The sequence below is a fragment of the Triticum dicoccoides genome, chromosome 7B (genome assembly GCF_002162155.2).
Source record: "Triticum dicoccoides isolate Atlit2015 ecotype Zavitan chromosome 7B, WEW_v2.0, whole genome shotgun sequence".
Lineage (NCBI taxonomy): Eukaryota > Viridiplantae > Streptophyta > Magnoliopsida > Poales > Poaceae > Triticum > Triticum dicoccoides.
Genome location: NC_041393.1, coordinates 683,281,283 through 683,288,604, shown reverse-complemented (window position 1 = coordinate 683,288,604; position 7,322 = coordinate 683,281,283). Strand labels below are relative to the sequence as shown.

General features: G+C 43.7%; 1 long non-coding RNA gene across 1 annotated transcript in view; it reads right to left on the bottom strand.

The window, feature by feature from the left end:
- Positions 1-158: 158 nt before the first annotated feature.
- The window catches only part of LOC119340084, a 12,493-nt gene continuing 5,329 nt past the window's right edge, over positions 159-7,322 (bottom strand). The window contains exons 6-17 of the long non-coding RNA XR_005164356.1: positions 5,740-5,837; positions 5,592-5,642; positions 4,572-4,868; positions 3,302-3,396; positions 2,656-2,760; positions 2,493-2,574; positions 2,299-2,409; positions 1,960-2,196; positions 926-1,194; positions 636-685; positions 453-552; positions 159-371 (exon numbers count right to left, since the gene is read on the bottom strand). This is a non-coding gene — a long non-coding RNA (uncharacterized LOC119340084). The remainder of the gene's footprint in view (positions 372-452; positions 553-635; positions 686-925; positions 1,195-1,959; positions 2,197-2,298; positions 2,410-2,492; positions 2,575-2,655; positions 2,761-3,301; positions 3,397-4,571; positions 4,869-5,591; positions 5,643-5,739; positions 5,838-7,322) is intronic.

Here is a 7,322-nt window from a genome sequence, read left to right as displayed (position 1 = left end):
GCGACCCAGGTTGCCCGCAATTCGCGGTGCTAGAGGCGGATCTGGGCGCGCAGCCGCGACCACCAGCCTCCAGCCCGCACCGCCCATCGCGTCGCTGGCATGCGCCGCCGGCAGCCCACGTCAGCATGCTGCCGAGCTGCCACGCCCAGCGCCAAGCGCCGCATCCGGCCAGAGGCGTCCGGTTTGCGCCGAAACCCCCATGCGCGGAGACGAGAAGGCCCTGCCGCCGCCAACGACGAGCGGGCGCCCCCGGGCGATGGCGAGGGAGGGGGGACCGACGGCGGTGCTAGGGTTGCCCCTCGGACGCCTGCGGGAGCGTCGCGGGAGGGAGGAGGGGAGGTTCCGGTTCTTCAGTCCCTTCAAAAGCTCCTCTACAATGGAGTATCAATTTCAGAAAATAAACAACATACTGACCAAAATACATTAAGTAAGTTGTACAAGATTCAGCTTACCTTATGCTTGGAAAGAGCCTTTCCAATCATTTTATTGGTTCATCTGTCTATAGTAAGGCACAAGCCAACTTCCCTCTATTTGTAGTCTGTAGAAACGATCCTAGCGTAAGGTTGAGCAAGCAAACAACTCACATATTGCTGGAAATGTTTTAGAAATTATATATTTTAGTAAACATGGCTGACCTGTAAAAAGTTATGGGTCTTTCTCAGTTTTGTAGTGCAGAGCTCAACAACTGAAACAAAAAATACATGCTGGGTTGAGACAAGCTGAAACATGGCTTAAAGCACATCACATGAAACATGGGTGTGGTGTGGTGGGGGAATGGAGTTCGTTGTCACTGCTCGCTGAAGGTTGATAATATAACTGGAATTTCAATCGTCGGAAGCACATAAGCTAATTTCAACCCTTTGTCAAAAGCCAAAATGAAGGCAACCACATCACATCCCATGAGATAGAAGATTAGAGAACTTACCATCAAGATGGAAACCGGGACGGGTTCCCTTCGTCGGATGTTGGTAGACGACGTCAAAGTCGGGGCAAGTCATACTATGCCTCTGATGCATCGGACATTACCAAACGGACAACGGTGGCTTGGCCAGTTCACAAACCCATGGCATCTACTCCTCGTCGACTCTCGTTCCTTCGTCGGCATCATGGGTCGGGCATCAACGACAGTCTACCATTACTGCTCAGCATGGACTCCAATGTGACAACACCAAAGTTTCAAATTGTTTGATTGGACTACAACACAAAAAACATCATTCAAATGGCAGATTATAAATATGCAAGAGAAAATTATATTGTGCAATCGGATATATCAGACAATCTCTGTCTTCTCCATGCTGCACACAACAAAGAATGCTAGATTTTGATCGATGCCTTGAGTTAACTGATGCATGGTAAATAGTAGATCGTGATCCAAAATTTGTATATGCCTTGAGTTTGTTTATGCAAATGAAATAGTATTGATCATCTATGAATTTTACAGTATACTTCTTTATGACTACAGGGAGATGGAAGTGTATTTTGTTTATGTACGTACGAATTTAGGTAAGCTTACAACTGATCGAGTTCAATCAAGTTACCATTTCCAGCTAAAGCATAGAGGTTATAGAACATACACCTATTGCATGTTATTCCAGAAAGTGCTTAACGATGCAATACTAAAATTTAGTCTAATGAGTACGTTGATCTCGAACATGAAAAGGACGAGAATAGAAGGCCAGAATATGCATATATCTCTACAACAAACTTTCCTTGCTTAGAGATATCTATGAAACAACAACTTCACACCAATAAATCAAAAGAGAAATTTCTTCAAATAGGTTGTGGCCAACGTGAGTGAATGTAGTCCATTATATCTACTGAAATCCGAATGGACGGATTGGTTAGTGATCTTTCAGAGTGATATAAAGTAGAAATCTAGGATCCTAAATCTTTTTTCGTCGGCCAACACAAACAATCTGAAGACTTAATAGAATAAATGCAAATAGAAAAAAGGCAAACCTTATTATGAAATTTTGAAGCAGATGAGCCTCGTCAAAGTTTTGTATGTTATACTGCCGTTCCATCGCAATATGGCACCCATGCATCAACGAAATGCCGGCCGACGAGCCTCCTAACCTCCGCCGAGCCAGCTGCATCATTCTACCAAGGAGCCGCCGCGCCTGGCAGAGAAAGGCCCCCCAACGCCATGGAAGGGGACACTTCAGTTCTCTTTATTTCTAGTCTATAGTACTGGTCCTGCAAGTCACATCAGGTCAATCTATTTTCTATTTTAGAAGGAAACCAAATTGTTACTCGGAGAAAGACATTAGTGTAGCTTTGATAGCAATGACAACATACCATGATTCCACCAAGGTCAACGGCTGATAATTATGTGATTGTTGTATTTGTTGCCTAGCGATGACCCTGTGAGCCGGTGCTTATCTCAATTTGATGGGATCTTGCAGTAATCTGAGATATTGTGAAATTTGTCAACACAGATGATGGATTATTGAAAATTAGTTGCACAGATGGATTATTTGTGCTGTGTGTACCTTCCTAGAATAGTTGCCACTTCAGAAATAGTTGGATTTATGTACCATCGAGTTGCCAGACAGGACTTGAAGGCCAAGTTTCCTGTACAAAAAAATTAACGGGTAATTTTAATTTCTTATCTAAATTGTGCAGGATGGATATAAGATGACGATAAGTACTTACATTAAATTCATGTACTGGCATGCCAACAAATAGAACCACCGTTGTAGCTTGTCTGCGTCAAGGGCATCTGCTAATTTTCCCCAAAACATCACAACGGCCTGCATTCTGAAAAGATATACCATTGTTTCAGTGGAGAGATAAGAACACGGAATGAAAAATGATAAAAGTTGGCGCACGTTTGTGATGTGATTTTCTCATATCTGGTCAATCGATCCGCCGGTCGGCGCAAATATTCTTGTGATGCTGGTAACTAATCCAACATTCACAAGTTCAGTAAATTGTAAGTTGTAAGAAGTGGAAAATTATACAATAAAAACAATTCTTAAGAGTTGCTGACCTAACAACAAAACGATTTGTTTAATGCGGCTTTGATACTGTGTACATGTAGGTGGTATATCCATACTTGGGAAAGTTTGGTGGCTGAGGCACAATTGGTTCCATGGTAGTTTTTTGGTCAAACACTACTCTTCATGGACGATCTACAGTTTTGTATCTTTCCCTAGCATATTGAACCTGGTAAGCGCCAAGCTTGTAAACTGTTGTTCCTTCAGAGATCCTGTTCTTGAAGAGCTGTACTTGGAATTGTGCTATCCATTGTTCCGCCCTAAAAAGGAAGTAAATATGTGTATGGTAAACAGGTCACTACCTTCAGGACCCCAATGTTCTCATATCCTTGTAATGCGGACGGTAAGGATGCCTCTGCTGGAATATCTTGTAAAGTCTCAGCAGCATTTCATCCATCTATGAATTTTCAAAATAAATATATGTATAAGAAAACCTGCTCAGCAGAGCAACAAAATTACTGTGATTTAACAGAGACTATTGAACTCATGGCAAAAAAATAATAATTTCTAAACGCATGCATCTCCAATATATATGTTTCTTTCTTTCCAAAGAAAGTAACCACCCTAGCCGGCACAATCCACTGTAATTTTTTTCTAAAACTGAAAAAATGGAGATGTACTACTTGTCAGCTTACATACACAACGAACCACAACGTAAGCATCCTAACTTAACAAATAATAACAGGGCACCGACTACAGCTATGCTAACTATTAGCACCTTTTAGTAACATGAGGGCATTTGAACAGTTTACTTTACTTCAGATAGCTGAATGCCCGTGCGTTGCCATGGGAAAACAAATTTAGAAATAAAGACATTAGACAAAAACATCATTGTACTTTACAACTTGTAATCGCAGAGACTTACAAGTGTGTTGCGATAAATATCTTCTTATTGTTACAATTTAACACAATCAACGTGAGTCGAATCAAATTATAGGTGAACATATTTATCATCAATTTAATACAAAAGTCTAGCTCGATGCATTTGATCGAATCTCGCACGACGTGAGGGGTATGAACTTCATGTCCATTGCCCCTGTATGTCAGCACATGTCCAACACAAGTCATAACCCTCTTGACATGTGCATTGACTGACATCAACAAGAGCTCACAAATGTATTGAAGGAACCGTCATAAGCAAGTAACCATGCTGACATATATAGATCTTAAGCAAGTAACCATCATTCCAGGGTGCATGGTCCCTAGCAAGGCGTGCCATTACATGTTCCATCCATCACTAAAAACTTTCTCAGCGTTGGCTACAAAGGATATTGGCACGAACTTTGAACTCTTTGTATTCTTTGGCATTTAATAGAAATAGCAAGAGAACCCATGCATTGCAACGGGAGAAAAAAATGCTTCTTGAAACGACACTTTGTTGTAGTAAAGATTTTTCAAAGAGTAGAGCCGTGGCACATATCTTACGGAAAAAACATAGCGCTTCCATGCCAAGTATGGGCAAATAGAGGCTAGACTTTTTTTGTTTTTTTGACAGGTTTTTTATGGGTAAATAGATGCTAGAGCTAATTATAATTGACCGCCTTTCCTTGTGAAATAGATGTATCATAGTACCTCTTTTTGGATCATCTCATGTCAAATACATAATAAACTCATTTGACTGAAACTTTCATCATCCAGTGAAGCTGGAGGAGCCAGGTCGAGAGAATCCCCAATAGCACTTGTACTGATCATCCATGCCAATGCCGTCGTAAAAAAAAATGCCAGTCCAAGGAACGACTACTCCCTTGTCTTCCTGGTGTGTTCAAGTTATAACAACATGATTTCACCGAAATGGGATCCCCACCATCGGAGTCAAATTCATAGGAGACTCTAGTCTATGGTCTTAACCCGATTTATGGCCTTTAATATCTATAAGTAAACACAAAGTAGTATTAGAGCTAAGAAGCACAACACAAAGTATTCATGTCAAAAAGTAAGCATGGCATTATCTACATCTACTGGAATCTGATGTTGAAAAGAGCCTAAACCTCACAAACTGCAATCTTATTGAGTGACGATATCCCCACTTATTTGCCAAGTGATCCTCAATCAATTGCTGATTACAGTGTTATGATTACAAAAGGGGGTCCCAATCTCAATTATCAGGTGTATGCACTGAAGGAGTAAGCTAGAACAATGTCAATCTATAGATGAGTCAAATACTTCAGTTGTGTTAATTTCTCACACAGTTGTTAGAAGCATACGTTGGTGCTCTAGTTATGATCCAAATTAGACATACTTCATTTATTATCAAACCAGAAATGATCCCAAGTGCATTAGCAAACAGTAGTACATAGTCGGGCAGCTATAGAAAATTAATTACAGGTTGCAGCATAGGAAATCACAAGCTAGTACAGGCTAAATAAAAGATCTAAATTCAGATTGAATAAAATATTCGGTTAAAAGATGATGTTACACACTGAGATACAATACACCCCCCTTCTGTGCCCAGTATATACTTAATAATGCATACTGACATACATATATCTTCAGAAAAAGGCATACATAATCAGATCATTATAAGTCAAAACTATATCATCAGCCAGGTCTTGGAATTGTGCAAACACATGTGTAGATTAATACTGAATTTACCGTAGGTAGGGACAGAAACTCCATAGCATGCAAAGCTAGCAGCATGACCAACTTCATCGAGCAGCAAGAGAAGGGAAGAAGACGACAGTTAGGAGGGTTGAGGCAACAGCGGCAACAGAGCATCATCCATCGGAAGGAACACTCATACCGGGAGCAGCAGCGTAGTTCACATCTTCAGGTTGTGGGGAACAACTTCAGAGGCTCAAGCCAGAGTCGAGCATCCCACGCAGGTCTCCCAAAATCAATCTGTACAATTATGCAAGCATAATTGGCATCATGTGGCCTCTAACCAGTACACACATCTCCAAAAACCATTCCCTAACAAGCACAATTGGCGTAATATGACCTATGATTGCCATGCACTTCCACAACCAAGCATAATGACAATGTAGCATATCAAACAGAAAAACTTATAATCAGGGGTTCAATTAATCTCACATGTAGTAACCTAACAAGTACCAAGAAAATCAAATATTTTATGAACTTGCATTGCCCATACAAAAATTGATCACATGGATTAAAATGAAAATCTTAACTAACAAAGTCAAAGTCCTTGAAGTACCTAGAAATTAAGTACCACTTAGAAAGTATCTTAGGGAAGAATTAGCACTACAGGAAACAGGTAATTTGCCGTCTGTGGATCACAGACGGCAAAGACCCAAATCCAAACGGCAAAGACTTTGCCGTCAAAAAACAAATGGCAAACTCAGACGGCAAAGATAAGTCGGCAAAGAATACTTTGCCGTCAGCCTTTTGTCGAGATGACGGCAAAATCAGTCAATATAGTTTTGCCATCTGCCGCAAAAATAACAGACGGCAAAAAACGTGTTCTTTGCAGTCAGTCAAACATGTGCTTTGCCGTCTTCCAAACTACAGTACAGACGGCAAAGATTATTTTTCTTTTTTTAAATAAAGTGACGTCCGAGCAGAGCATCTCGCCAGACACACATTCAACAAACCAAAACATGTTTAGCTTGCGGAGATTTTGGATTCCACATGCCCTTAGCTGTGTTGCATTCATCATCGGTGGTTACAAAGAAGTTGCAGAAGTGTCCTCAAAACTTACACAAGGACCCCTACAAACTAAAAATGAAAAGCAATCAAGTCCTCCATCACAGCAAGAGGTTCTTCACCGCTGGCCGTCCTTCTCGCCAGGGACACCACTGCCGCCGCCTCGCCCTGCTCACCGCGCCACTCGCCCGGCCCTACTCGTCGCGCCACCGAACAACCACGCTCGCCCGCGCCGCTTGGCCGACCCTGGAATCCGCACCACCGCCCGGCCGTGCTCGCTGGTTCCTGCAGAGAGAGGGAGGGGCACCGCCGCGCGCCCGTGCAGCGTCAGGCGGCCGATGCCGGAGGGAGCAGCTCCCCTGTAGTGGCCGTCACGCGCCATGCTCGTGGGACGAGGCCGCCGCGCGCCCGAGGGACGAGGCCGCCGCGCGCCCGAGGGAAGAGGCCGCCGCGCGCCAGAGGGACGAGGCTGCTGCGCGCCTGCGCTGAGCAATCGACGGTGGAGTGAGCCGCCGCTGCACGCCATGCTCGCCACCCGCGGGTCTTCCATGCTCGTCGCCCGCGCATCCGCCATGCTCGTTGCCCGCGCGGCCGGGGGTAGGTGGGGGCGACGGGGGACGGGGCCGGGGACGAAGTAGGCAGGGGCAACGGGGGACGGAGCCGAGGCCAGCGGCCGTTGGGGGCGACGGGTGACTCGCGTTGTGGTCGACCGAGGCGACG